The following is a 14,636-nucleotide window of genomic DNA, read 5'->3' on the forward strand; positions in this document are numbered from 1 at the left end:
CCCTACAGGGGATGGACTTTACGGTGGAACACCGCCCTGGTACAGATCACGCCAATGCTGATGGTCTGTCCAGATTTTTCCGCCTTAGTGATGAGGACTCCCTGGGTGAAGGGTAGTTCTCCCCACATTTCAGCTGGAGGGGACACGTGTTAGACCTGGCATCATTGGCATGAGTCTCTCCTCCATTTTTTTCTGTTTGCCTCCTCCGTTTACGATGTTTTTGCTGGATTATTGCTTTGGGCACTGTGCCACTGCTGATCAGTGCCACAGTGCAAGTGCTCCCTATGTTAAATTGTTACGTTGATTGGTGTTACCATGATTGGCTTGGTTGACTTACTGTTCAGACCCTAGTCTAGTGCACTGCGCGTGCCAAGGGCGTGTAAGTTAACTGCTGCTGGTGGGCTTGCAGCACTGGTTGTGCCACCCACAGAAGCAGCGTGCAAAATGTGTCTCAGGCCTGCCACCGCGGCGCCTGCGTGCAGTCCCGGACTGCCATGTCGACTTGGTAAGGAAACCTACTTACCAGTCTCTAAACCTTCCCTTTGCCACATTTCAGACACCTCTATGGTAGGCCCTAGGGCAGGGTGCATTGTTGGTAAAAGGTAGGTCATGCCCGGATGTGTGTGGCATGACCTAATAGTGAATTACAGCCATTTTCGTTTTTCACTATTGAAGGGCTACCTGCCTCCAATAGGCCAGACTGGGCAGACGGATTATTAACTCCATTATAATCTATCTGACTCAGGGAGCATGGTAGCAAGTCGAGTTTAGTATCCCTGAACTCAGAATTTAATAACTCACCCTTTAGGATGGATGGTTTTTAAATTCTATGTTTGAAAATAGCACTTTTAGAAAGTGGCTATTTTCTTGTCCAACTATCTACCGGTCTCTGCTGGTTTGGTGTGTGTGTCAGGGGCTGGGTGGCTCCAGAGGTCTGAGTGAGTCAGTGTGGGGTGAATGGGGCGTTTACACGTAGAGTGAGGGAAGAGTAGCCTGCCCTGCCTGACACAATACTGGCCCCGCCTCCTGCTGGGCGACTGATAGCCCTGCTCCTACCAGTGACAATACTGGCTCCGCCTCCTGCTGGGCGGCTGAGGACTCTGCCCTGCCCAGTGAATAGGCCAGGTGCCTCTGCCTGGCAACACCCACAACAAACCTGAGATGGTGGGAATCGCCCTGCTTGGACAAAGGGAACAAAGGGAAAAAGGGGTATAAGAGAAGGACCCCTGAACCAAGAACTCAGATCACTTCTGACAAGGAAACCTGTACCAAGGACAAGAAGCCTGCTGATCTAAGGACTTGCCTCCCCTTTCTGCCAGAGTGCTGTTTTGCTGTGGAGGAACCTGAAAGCTGCTTCTTTATTTTTGCCAAGGAACAAGGAGAGAGGAACTTGGTGTGTACTCTCTGAACACTTGCTAGGAAATCTCCAAGGACTGGAAGAGTGCCAGTCTCCTGTTGAAGTCACAGGGCCAAAGGACTTCACCATCTACTGAATTGCTGAATTGCTGGAAAGTGTTGTTTCCAGTACACAAGGGAAAATCTGCAGTCTCGACGCCAGCAGCAACGCCAGTGAGCAGTGGGTATCGGCCCCGGCTCCAAGTGACCCCGTCTCGACGCCGGTATCGACGCCAGTGAGGAGTGAGTATCGGCTCTACCTCCAAGCGACCCCGTCCCGACGCCGCTGCTGATCGCATCGACTCGACGCCCGTCTCGACGCCGTGAGCGCTGCTCCGGCCCGACATCCCTCGACGCCGCTGCGGATTGACCCGACTCCGAGGCACGATCGACGCCGACCTCGACGCCGACATCTCGACGCCGTGGATCATCGTTTTCTTCGTTTCTCAAGGTACTGTACTTGTGGGGTCTGTTGCGACTCCAGGCTCGACGTAGCGCTCCTCGCGGTCGATGCCGAACCTTGGGAATCTTGTAGACTCGACGTCGTGTGACTCCTGTGGGGGTTACATTGTTGCCAAAGAACTGTGCTCAGAAGAATACTTTGCTAAAGAACTATTTGCCAAGAAGAAACCTTACTTGAACTACTATTTTTCCTTCCAAAGAGTATTTATTAAGACTGTGGTATATTTTTGTCGTTATTTGGTCTTGTGCTAAGCCTTATATAAAAATACTATTTTTATAATAACTTCTGTGTCGTGTCCATCTGTAGTGTATTCACTTTATTACTGTATGTGGTCATAAATGCTTAACACACTGCCTCTGAGATAAGCCTGTCTGCTCTGCCAAGCTACCAAGGGGGTAGCAGGGGTTATCTGAGTGTGTAATCCCCTTGCCCTGACTAGAGTTGGTTGGTCCCTATTTGTCAGAAGTGTATACCTCTGCCAACTAGAGACCGCCGGTTCTAACAATTTCCTTGTACAGTTCAAACACCCACTGAGAGTAGGCACATTCTGTATTTTATTAATTACCACCTAGCCCAGGAATCTTCAACAGCACAACTACACAGGTGAACTCAGCTTCAGTTGTGCACACATTTTTTCTTATTGCAAAGATAAAGATACATGTCATGTTTTCTCTTGATGCTACATGTCAAGTGACCATGAGCTCATATTCGTGTGTCAATCAAAGGCACAATTGCTTTGTACCACAAATGAATTTCAGCATAAAGTCACATTTTCAAGTGAGTATGGTAAATAATTGTAATTGTTGTTGAATATTTTTTAATGATATCCTCATAATTCCTGCCCTGTGCTATAGGGTATTTTTTATTGAGCAAGTATCCTATTTATTTGCATATTTTTGATATTGAATTAAAAATACATTTCGTGTGCACCTTCATTTTAGAACAGGCGAGTTTTAATGTGGTACTACAAGTTGGTGTCAGGGCAGTGCTCATTTTCACAAAGTGGAGTCTTTCTCTGGGAAAAAGAACACAAAAAAGGACCGACATTTCTCATGCCATAGCTGGAACGCTAACAAGAGATATTAAAGCTACTTCATACAACTCTACATCTCCAGGAAGCATCTTGTTTTTACCTAGGCATTTGTAAGCTATTGTATCCTTTTGCCCGTGACCGTGTTTTAACAAATGGTAATTCGTTAGGATTAAATGTTCTTTCCCAGGTGTATGTGAGCAAGCCCGCGCACACACGACTGGCCAAGAGAACAGGAACAAGCATTGGCATAGCCAATAGGTCTCGCCTCAGGGACCTTATAAGTGTTAAGCCATACAGTACATTTTCCTGGGTGTTGTACAACCAGGAATTGAAGAGCTATACAACTGCTACACACTAGTTCAAGTAGTCTGATTTAGAAATATATATAAAATAGTTATGTGCCACTGGTACATGGTACAGGCTATGTATGGTAACAGCTGCTTTGTAATGGCCCTTTCCTACTCCAGTATGAAGTAACTTTGCCAATATAAATTCTTCAGTCCTGGATTTTGTTTGAATAACCTTGTGCATTCTGGGTGTTGCGGACGGTTCCGGTTCACTTAAGTTGATTGAATCGAACCAAGAGGCTACAAACAATAGTGTGTAAATGAAAAATGTTTGCGTTTCTGCTTTTGTACTGTTTGAAAGGCGAGATAAAAACTACTATGCTTGTGAAATTGCTGCTCTGAAATCTTTTTTTGAAATAAAATGAATGCTCCTCAAAGTTAATCCTACCTTACTATCAAGAGTGTTTTTGAAAAAAATCACCATAACCGAACAATTTTCAAACTGTATTGTAATTGCATTTATATAGCGCTTACTACATCTGTAGAGTCATGGGGGCTGCTTTGACACTGCAGTTTCTCCAAATAAAATAGGCATAGCAAACAGATTTGAAGTTTGCTAAAGCCACTGCATAAATGTGTATTATTATTTGGATATAACCCTACAACCCAGCCTTGAACAAACAATAGATTTTTTGTAGCCTTTGGAGAGAGACATGGCAACTAACATCTGTAAATGACATTCCCTGAAGACCACACATACTAAGCCTGCATGTAATGTGCATTAATGTTGCCATCTTTCCCAGGTGCCTGCCTCTCCCAGTTTCATGTCTGAGCACTTCATCCATTCAAGGTGCTGTTCGTTATATTCAGGCATCTGTTGCCCCAAATTTATAACTGCATAACAAAGACTACAAATGTGAGAATGAACAGTAAAAACTGGACTGGATGAGCTACCCCCACATGAAATTAAGAAACCTGAGATCTCTGGTGTTTTTATTTAGCTTTTTTATTTTTAAAAACAGTGCTTCAGAATGTTGGAAAACACACTTTTCTATGGTCAGAGACGGGGGTGGAGGGACCAGTAGTTTGTATCAAACCTCCCAATTTAAGTAGCTATTTATACTAATAAAATATTTTTAAAAATTCAATTCAATATGATCTTGCAACACATAGACTCAAGTTCTAATCTCGGTCTCGTCACCTGACCAAAATTGTGTGACTGTGAGAAATTATTGTACCAGACTGTGCCTCAAACTGTACATATGTGTAATGAAAGACAATGTAATGTGACGCTATCTGACAGTATGCTGTCTCAACCTGTGCCAAATACCCCTTGCTGTACTCATCAAATTCTTATTTTTGTAATAATTTGTCCGACCAGCCATGACTTACACAATTTTCTATGTACAGCACGTCAAGTTTAAGATGCTTCAGCTGTCAGGAATCATTTATCTGTGAAGCATCCTATTGTTCTTATCTACTAGCTTTTATAAGTGCGCGAGTTCATGAATTACCTTGATACAAGAGCAGTTACTAAAGTCAATGGTATTCATTTTTTAACCTCATTAAACGAAAAAACTAAGAAGGACCCTGTGAGATTCTAAATTGTGAATCATCAAGATAAGCAGATCTCTGCAGCTGAACTATCTTACCAAATTTAGAAACCTACTTTAACCCCATACTGAAGTACCATTTTCAGTAGCACCGTGAGACCCTCTGCACTGGGATTGGAGCCAACATTGTAAGTTCGAACAGACTTGACGTATGAGAGCTCTGTGGATGTCTCAAAGTAGCTAGTGGTTGGTTGGGTGAGTGCTGTTATCTGTCACTGCTTGTACTTATGACGTGGTTTATGTTATTGTTCCATATATTAATGATGCCACGAATACTGTTCACTTGTCCCAGTGGGATGGAGGATCAGTCCTCCATCCCACTGGCACTGCCAAAATACTCGCCGAGTCCCCACGCCCCAGGAACCTGCCACAGAGTGCTTAATTTGACCTGATGGTTGAATTGTGGGGACCCTCCGAAACTCATTTTTGGGTACCAGCACTTCTTTTGCCACAAAATACTTTGATGTAAAGCAAGAGAGAAAATCTACAAAAGAGGGAAGGGAAGAAGGAGGAAGAGAAAGACAGAAACACTGTGACAAAGAAAGTAAGAAGGAGGAAAAAGAGTGAGATACAGAGGCAACGAGCGCCTGGTGGTGGATTAAAGGGGCATGCAGTGAAATCAACACTGTGCAGCTTTGGTATTCGGTACCCGGCCTTCGATGGCACCTGCCTCAAGATTCTGAGCAAAACTTTGGGACTCAAACACTTTTTATTTAATAAGTAAGCACTGCTGCCAAAGATGACCAGCCCCAATCTTAAGCCGCTACTACCTCATTAAAGGGGCCATGTGTATCTGCATATGTAGGGTTGTGTGCCTCACTAAGGGAGCAGGTGTTATGTTAAGCAATCATATGTAAGGCACCTCTACTTACACAAGATGTCTTCAAACACACAGCTACTGCATTTACAAGGGAAGGTTGGAAAGGAGCAGATGAAGCAGACAGTGCACGAAAGGTTGAGCTCCAGAGTTAACAAGGAAAGCTTGCTTTTTTTGCAGGGAATGGAAAAAATAAAATGGGTGGATTCGTGGACATTTTTCATCCTTTATTGCTGATGTGGCAAGGTGGGCTAGATACGGTGCCCATGTCGGGTATGAATTTGTTGAAATGTGTGAGTTAGGGGTGAAAAGAGAGGGGAGGATTAATGATGGTGATCACCAAAAGAACACCTCAGAGCTGAAAGAAAGGTTGAGGAGAAAGAACGTGGGTATGATATGCGATTGTTAATGTGGCAAATCGGGGGACAATGAAGAGCTGGAAAGGGGAGATGGGGGGTCCATGGGCAAGTACAAGCAGGTTGGCAAGGGGTGTGGTAGGTCAGGATTCATGAAGGTACGATGGGGGAGAATGACAGAGAGCACAGGAAAGCCCTATATGGGACCAATAGGTCCAGAAATGTTAGTAAAGGGTCAGTAGGATTGGGAATGTAAAAAGATACTTAATAAGAAAAGTTGGGAGTGGTGAAAAAGTTGGGGGGGGTGTTTGTTGATTGCCACCCAGCCTCTGCGGTAAGATGTCGCACTTTTCCATCCAAAGGGCCGCGCGCAGTCCAGGGGCTAAAATAAAGGGAGGAGCGGTCAGTTCTCATAGTATTCCAATCACTTGTGGTGCGTGATTTATGCGCAGCAGTGGCGAGTGTGGCCTATGTGTATTGCTTGCGGCCAGTCACGATCCATCCGCTGGTGAAGAAGTGGTTTTACCCGCAGCAGTTGCCATGTGGCTGAAGGACTATAAGACTGACAGCGGCGATTTCTGGGTCTACAGCTTGCCGAGCCATCTGGGACGGAGCTGGTCAAAGGGCTCCCCGACAGTGGTCCTTGCGGGTGAGTGTGAGCCAGCTCAGAGTCTGGGCAGCCGTGACAAGAGAACTAGCGCCACCTGCAGGCAGCATCTGCACCACGCACCATGGGCGCAGCAGCGTCTCCTCATAGACAGAGGAGTGAATACAGCAGCCCGAACTCCCCATGTGTGCGCCGCACGAGGAGAACGCCGGGGCTGCCAAGGTCTTAACCGCGATGCCTTGTTGCAGGAGTAGTTGGGCCCAGGGCCCACCCTGAAGAACTGATTGTAACGCAAGCTACTGAGAGCAACAGTTAGGAAAGAACCTTGATCATAGGAAAAAATAAACAAGACAGCCAGAAACCAACGACACGAGACAAGGAGAGGAGGAGGCAGCAGCGGGAGGGGAGAGAGGAGGGGGCCTGAGCCTGTTTCCCTTACGGGAGCGAGCAGAGGGAACCATCTGTTTGAAAGTTAATTACAAACAGATGGTTTCAAAGCCCGCTCCCGCAAGGGAATTGCCAAACGTGCACACGTTGCCATTGAAAGCAATTCAAAGCGTGCACGTTTTTGGCAGAAAAGGCTAATCGTTTCCTAAAGGTCTCCTCCTATGCAGCGAATGCGCGCTGCGTAGGCGAGACCTAAAAACATATGTCTGAAGACCTGGACGATGCGTTCAGTAACACTAAGGCCCCCCTCCACTCCCCTCCCCCCGCACCTCCAGGAGGAATCTCAAGCCAAAGATTTATATTTAGAAAGGTTAGAATTGTGCAGCACTGCCACCTCTACACTGTTACAAATTGCACTGCCAGATAGCTGCAGCCCAATTAAAACTCAATGGTCAAAATATTATGCCCCTGTGTGATGGGTCCTGCGTCCCATAAAGCATGTGAGGAGTATGATTTTTGGCGGCAAGATCACTCAGACTTCGTCACAGAGCACACATTGTGTGTGTGATTCACAGTGTAAGGTTTGACATACTTAAATAAACACAATGTGGCTTAATGTAAAGTTGAATTCTGATTGACCAAGAACTGCAGGCCTCTGTTGTCGGTCACTTATGTGGTGTGAGATAGAGAGAGAGAGAGGAGAGAGAGAGACTCTCTTTGTGCAAGTCTGGTGGTCATAACCTCATACATTTAATATGGAGGCTAGTTATGGCTCAACAGGAGGACCTTATTAGCATGTTATACCCCAACCCCACTCCCCAGGCGTTATTCTTACCTTTTTGGTGTAAGGCAATCCTTCCTGTTACATTGCGGGTATTTTTGGGTTTACTCTGGTCATCTCTGGCACACTTCTGTGTCTGGCATACAGTGGCCTACCTGACATACTGTAGACATCACTGACAATATTGCAGCCCCCTCTGACATAATACCAGCCCAAGCATAAAGGACTTCCTTGCCCTGGTATGGCCATCTTGGTATTACTCTGACAATCTTTGGCCTACCTTTTAATAATATAAAAAATATTTGTAAAAAAATGAAAACAAATATAATAACTTTAAATACAGCAGCAGTTTAAAGTCTTAGTATACTAAATACAACTTAAATCTACCTTATACATATATACCTTCTATGAACTTATGTATCTTTATATTTATTACTTTGCTTCTAATGTAGCATCTCCAATGCACTATCCTATTTCTCACTCCATACCTCTCTCAATATATCCTCTACCTCCACTCTCTCACTCATCCCAAACCCCATTCTACTACTAAGACCCCCAAAATAAACCTATATAGACTACCCCCTCCTCTACCCCTCCTTGCATTATTTTATACCTCTTTTACTATTCAGATATCCCAAACAAGCCTTTCTAAACTCTTCCCTCTGTCTCCTCCCTCCTACACCTCCCCTTTACTTATCCCAAACCTGCTCCTACTCCTGCTATGAGCTTAACAAAAAAACAAACTGCCAAGTCAGGTCCTCCGTGGACCGGAAACAAGCATCCTGGGACCGGTTTCGGCACATCATCCCTCATCAGCCAGGCTAGCTTGAATCCAGTGGCGCAGTGTGCATAGGACCCATGCCTGGGCATACACTTTCCACTTAGGTCAACAAAAGAAAATGGAACAAATAATGGACGGAATGCTGAACAATGCAAACATTCAGCCCCAGTCAAAAGATCTGTGTTTAATCCATCGTTCTTTTGCTCACCACGTCACCCCAGTTTGGACTCAGCACTATGCAATCAGTCTTGACACTACTTCTCGTGCGGACAGTTCAGTCCGAACTGCCTATGATGAGCATAGTTGGCATCTGATATATGTGTATGTCAGGTGGAGTTATTTATATGAGGCAGTATAACACCTGGAAGTACTTGAAAAAGAAAGATGAGCTGATATTCCTGGACAGAATATGAGAATTTATTGAAAACAAAAGGCTGGTATTTGGGAAGAAACCTTTGCTTATGAGAACTGCACACCTTTACCAAAAATAAAGATATGACTCAGTAAAATGTGTGTGTTTTCCAAAAACTGTTAAATTGATATCTAGTGACAAAATTATTGCATTTGCACAATATCTTTAAAAGTGGTATTAAAGTGATAGTTCGTTATGAGTTGGGGACACTAATGATGATATTGTCTTTGAACCAGAAGATATAATTGCTGCTGAGGAGAACGCAGGAGCCAAACTGGCCCAGTTTCCAGAGCCACGTGACAAAACCGGGCTTCAGAGCTGCTAGTGTCGTGCATTACTAGCAGACAGCTGACAGGCTTTGTTTCATCATGAAGATAGGATTTGTTTTGTCCTTGCTCTCTCTCTCTCTCTGAACAAGGCGATTAATCTCAGCATCTGAAGGCGCAAAACAGCAGCCATGCATGCATTGGTCTCAGATCTGTCTCAACCATGCGGGAAAGGTGTTAGCGGAGCTCTGTATTAGAACTCTGGGCTTCTCTAATACCAGTAGAGGCCATTACATTCAATTTCTGTTTTTTGACTAAGGATGCACAGTGTATTTGACCCTTTGAGGGTGAACCAATGTAAAAATGATGTTCCTTTTACGACTATAACCCATTATATGTAGAATATGAAAACTCATCATAAATGCTCACATTTTTATATTGAACCTATGAAACATGAGTACTTGTCACAATTGTTATAACCGGAATATTTGCAAAATATATTTTGCCTTGATACTATGAATCGTTAATTATGCGCATGGGTTTCCACTGCACTTATCTATCTGAGTGTACTTAACACATGTGATATTTTCACAAACCAGGTCACTATGTGGTGATTATTAAGATCGTACTACAACATAATACGGTATAGGGTTTTCGCTTTCTATACTTCTCTTAGCCCTGAGGAAGTCGCGGGTAAATTTTCCCTTCAGTGTGACGAAACACATGTTGGCTAAGGAATATGTACTTTTGAATATGAAGTAAATCTGAACATAAGAACAATAAAGAACAAACGACAAAGAAAATAACTTATTGATTTTTTTTGTATACCTTGGATTGAATTTATTTGCGTGTGCTGGGGGACTAGATATGTAATGTTCTGCAGGTCTGACCGCTTATTAGGCTGGCCCTCTCTACCTCTACAAGCACCGCTACTTATAATTGATTAACCACTAAACATATTACTGTGTGGACTTTCCCCTTGAGCACCATTCCCCTACACACTTGGCACACCTCTCTCTCATCTAAAACCAGTAGAGTCCTAATACATCATTGGCCCACTGAATTCTAATAATGAACTAAAATGAACGCTACGGGCGTTGCCACTGTTTGTTTCTTAATGTCATACATGAAAAGAAAAACAAGAATAACAGATAAGAAACATAAATATTTGTAATATAAACCTGGATGCCACATCATATACTATCACACAGAAAACTCTTAGTTTGGATTGCAGATGAAGATGGTGAGTTTTGGTGGTCAAAAATAAATTTTGAAAATAAATACATGGTTAATCATTAAACATTTCATAATGACTCCAACAAAGGATGTTAAGATGTAAGATCAGCCTAGAAAAAACCTACTTGTATGTGCTAAGATAAGGAAAGAGCATATTTTCTCAAGCCAGCTGAAAACAATAGATGGGATAATAGATATTGTACCAGAGTGGCATTGGTTTTCCACAGTACGAATGTTCTAACTTTATCTTTCTAGAACCCAGGTCTGCTCTAATCAGAAGTTCCTGTGGTGTGCTCAGTAGTTACTGCCCGCATGGTAACCTTACAATGGTGCATTCTAGGACCATGGCGTCAAATACTGCAGTGTTTTATTTGGACTTGGTGTCATAGGGAACCCAATGGCAAACAATCTTCTGAAACATGGACATCCTAATGTCGCTTTTGATGATTACAGATTCTTCATCAGATGTTGCTGAAAGACCAGACCAGATTATTACTAAGCTTCCAGCAAACTCGAGAGCAAATGCAGAATATATAGGGGTAAATGGAATTCTGAAAAAACTGAAGAAAGGTTCGTTGTCCATACACTCTAGTACAATTGATTCAGCAATTTCTAAAGAACGGGCAAGAGCACTGGAGAAAACCAGAGCTGTCTTTATGGATGCTGGTAGGAAAGTAAGCCTGTGAAAGTGCAACGCGCTACACAGAAGAAGGAGCAGGAGCCACGGAGGAGCACGGCTCGGCTCTGTACAGTGGGTTTGTACTGCGTTTCTTTACATGCTTTTCCTGCTAGCGGCCTACCGACTGCACTGAGCTGCAGGCAGGGGGCGACAAAGCGCTTCATCGCCTGGATCTGCCTGCGAGCACCTGTTACGTCGCAGCGGGAGGAGGGCTGCAAGTGGAGACAGGAGTCACGGCCGCCGCCATTCCACTGTGCCTAGTGTGAGAGGGGGATGCCTGGAAAAAGCCCCATCTTAGCCATCTTAGCCCACTGCCCCCATCACTGTCACTATTTACCTGCCACCAGTTGCCACAGATCCGGAGCTGGAGGTGGAATAGAGTGGGATTGGGGCACAGCACGCCTCCCGCCTGAGAACCCTGCAGCCATTCACTGCATTCAGAGCAAGTCCGGAGCACGAGGGTGAGTGAACAAAGTTTCTATCAGATTAGATTATACTGGCCGCACATCATATATCACATTTTGGATTAGGCTCATAAAGGGTCATTGAAGGACACTAAAGAGGACCCGGAGTCCACAAGGCCACAGAAGGTTGTGTCTGTGTTGCTCAGCGCCAAGAGTCTAATGCTCCAATACCGGCAAGGGCGTCAAAGGTGAGACACAGTGAAGCAGCATACCGGGCAACATGTCTGGTGTATATACAGCTTTAATCACCAGGAATCCGGGATATTTATGGTTACAAAAAGAAGAGCAACCACCTAGGTGAACTGCGACCACACCGAGTGCGGGGGGTGGAGGGGTGCAGCGCCTGTACCGTAAAGTGTGAGCCCAGGCCCCTCGCGGAAGCGGTGCAGCTAGGTCTGGGTGCGGCTTGCGGGTAGGACCGGCTTGTCTCCCTCTCGGTGGTAGGGGTTGATCTGGCAAGCTGAAACAAGTTGAATCAGCACAATCAGTATATCCAGCTGAGCTCATCCAGTTGAACAGTCCTGTTTGGTGCTGTAGTATTCTCTCTTTGGTTGTAAGCCCACAAACTCAATCTACTTGCTGGTGATACCCTCTAGGTGTCTGCCTTCAGGGCGCTCAACCGCTCCCTCTGGATCACCTGCAGGATTGCCGGGGTTCCACCTAGAGCCAACGAGTCACAACTCTGATCGTACTAGTCCTCTCAAGTTACTTAAGAACATCAGGTGTAGGAAACCCCAGGGGTCACCTCTCACACCAGAAATCCTATCCCTCCGTGATGTAGATGCTCAAGAAGGGCGTGAGAAGTTCATTAAGAGGCACAGTGGCAAAGGATGAGACCCAAGGAGTGGCCTCCGGAGTAGTTTGTGAGGTCGGGGTGGGAGCTTGCCCTGTGCTTTCCGAGCAGTTAGTTGCACTTTCCCCTAAACTTCTTCATCAGAACATTGCCGGAGTAACCTCGAAATTTCCATTAACACAGGTCTTTGATGGAAGTGTTCTACCGATAGTGGTGGAAGATATCGAGATGGAAATGGATATGCCCCTTGAAAATGTTGAGGTTCCTTCTTAAATAAATGCCACCGGAAAGGGGTTATCTCCACTAGCAGGACTGGTATCCTTGATTGGTAAATCTAGCCCCCTGAGTAATACTGAGCAGAGCTCTGGTCAACAAAGGCCACAGAATGTAGACTGCAGCCTTGAACTCGGGGGTCTTGAGTATTACACCCTGCTGGACATTGCGCTACCGTTAGTAAAAAACAAAGTTTTGGAGGCTGCAGAGACTGTCATTGGACACTCATGCCAGTTGCCCTCGCATGTCAACCATGTACAGTAGTACCCCCTCTAGTGTGTCTCGGAGGCACTCATTAGATTTGTCTAACCTGGAAGCATCAGAGGCGTCACCAGATAAAGGGGCACACAATTTTCTGCAAGTATTAAATGTAATAATAGATTGGGGGAGGAGTGATCTTGAGAAGAGAAGCATCTCTTGTCAATTTTATCTTTATTGGAGAAATCTACTATGAATTCTGATCATATACTAGATGTCCTTTCACCAATTTTAATGGGGGTACAGAACCTCAACTCTGCCAATCCCAGTATAAGCAAGTCTGAAAAGGGCATTGAGGTAAAATCCCAGGCATGCCAGACGCGTATTGGGGTATCAAGTTTGGGAATTCAGGTTGAGGTTCAGGAAGATTAGGGGGTCCCCATTTCTCCGCTCAAAGGTGTTTCCCTGGCAAGTTCTGCCCCTAAAAAAAGAACACACAGGGATACTTTGTACATCAGTCTTGGGGGCAATACAACTGCAACCGCACTTATGAATCCATCACAGGTGTATATCATCTTTAAAAAAGGCACATGAACTTGTACTACTGAATTGCTAACCAACCCCCTCCATGTTAAACAGTCCATTTACAGTTTAGATGCTGTTCCCCCTGGGGAGGTTGCCCCACTGAAAGAAAGTAATGGTCTAAAAGGTCGGAGGGGGAAGAAGAATAGGATTCGACGCATTCCCAAATGTGAGCACAAAAAATTGCGGTTTACCTCGGCACTCGAGGTGCTGGACAGCTCAATCCGTCTCAAAGTAGGAAGGATACAAGACACCCAATCCCTGAGAATGGCCACAATTTGGGGTTTTCAGAGATAAATCCCCCCACCCTCTCCTGTATAGTAGTTGACCCCTCTTGGAAGGAATTAGGGGAGCTGGGAGGGCAGGAAGCTAGAGGATTTCCAAAAGTAATGAGGGTGGAGTAGAAAATGCACAAGAGAATTTGAAAATACATATTAAAACGGATGTAGTGCACCAAGGAATTATTAAAGACCACAATTCAGGAACCTAATAACACAAACTTAAGGTGTTCAGACAGAATTAGGTTGGGCAATGGCTAATGCCCCCTCCATCCCGCATGGCCGGGGTATGGTTCCAGTACGGATTGATCCCGGCCAGGGGAGGCTTGTGGAGGGGAGTTCCGACTTTGCCTCTTGCACTGGGCTGCTGTCTGCGCTGGGATCTGACCCAAGGTTGAGTGATACAACATATGCTGGACACAGATCTGGGTAAGCAACAACAATGTTGATCTTCGCTTCCCTGTTTGATTCCGAAGCAGCTTTATTCAATGGGTGCTCTTTGCTGCAGCTGCTTGCAGAAATAGAGGATTTAAGATTAGTAATAAGCAAAGACATTGAGCTGGTCTATCTAGATTTCAGTAGCGGTCCCCCAAATACCAGAGTCACATTTAGCTCAGGGATAATTGCAAAGCTAGTGTTGGCTAATGCTTATTCCTTTAGGAAAATAGTGATAGACGTGTTCCCATATGTGGACTCCTTGGTGGCCCCGTTTGTATCTCACAGGATAGACTGGCAGGAGCCAGGGAGTAAGATTCTCAACACTATGGGTACAATAAATCCAAAAGATATTAACATTTCGGTGGGTAGTTCTTCAGGAAAAAGAGAGATCAAAATTATAGGTCCCGATGTCCAAGGATCTAACAATTTCATAAGGAATGAAGTGATGGCCAAGTGGAGTTGGGTAGCTGGCTCACTGAATGGCTCTAAAGTAAATA

General features: G+C 44.9%; 1 protein-coding gene and 1 pseudogene across 1 annotated transcript in view; one reads left to right on the plus strand and one right to left on the minus strand.

Moving 5' to 3' along the window:
- Positions 1–14,636, minus strand: part of FAM227B (family with sequence similarity 227 member B) — a 3,353,280-nt gene that overhangs the window by 2,043,860 nt on the left and 1,294,784 nt on the right. The gene's annotated exons all lie outside the window — the stretch shown is intronic.
- The window catches only part of LOC146860372 (3-hydroxyisobutyrate dehydrogenase, mitochondrial-like), a 33,287-nt pseudogene continuing 29,411 nt past the window's right edge, over positions 10,761–14,636 (plus strand).

The sequence above is a fragment of the Triturus cristatus genome, chromosome 3_1, assembly GCF_964204655.1.
Source record: "Triturus cristatus chromosome 3_1, aTriCri1.1, whole genome shotgun sequence".
NCBI lineage: Eukaryota > Metazoa > Chordata > Amphibia > Caudata > Salamandridae > Triturus > Triturus cristatus.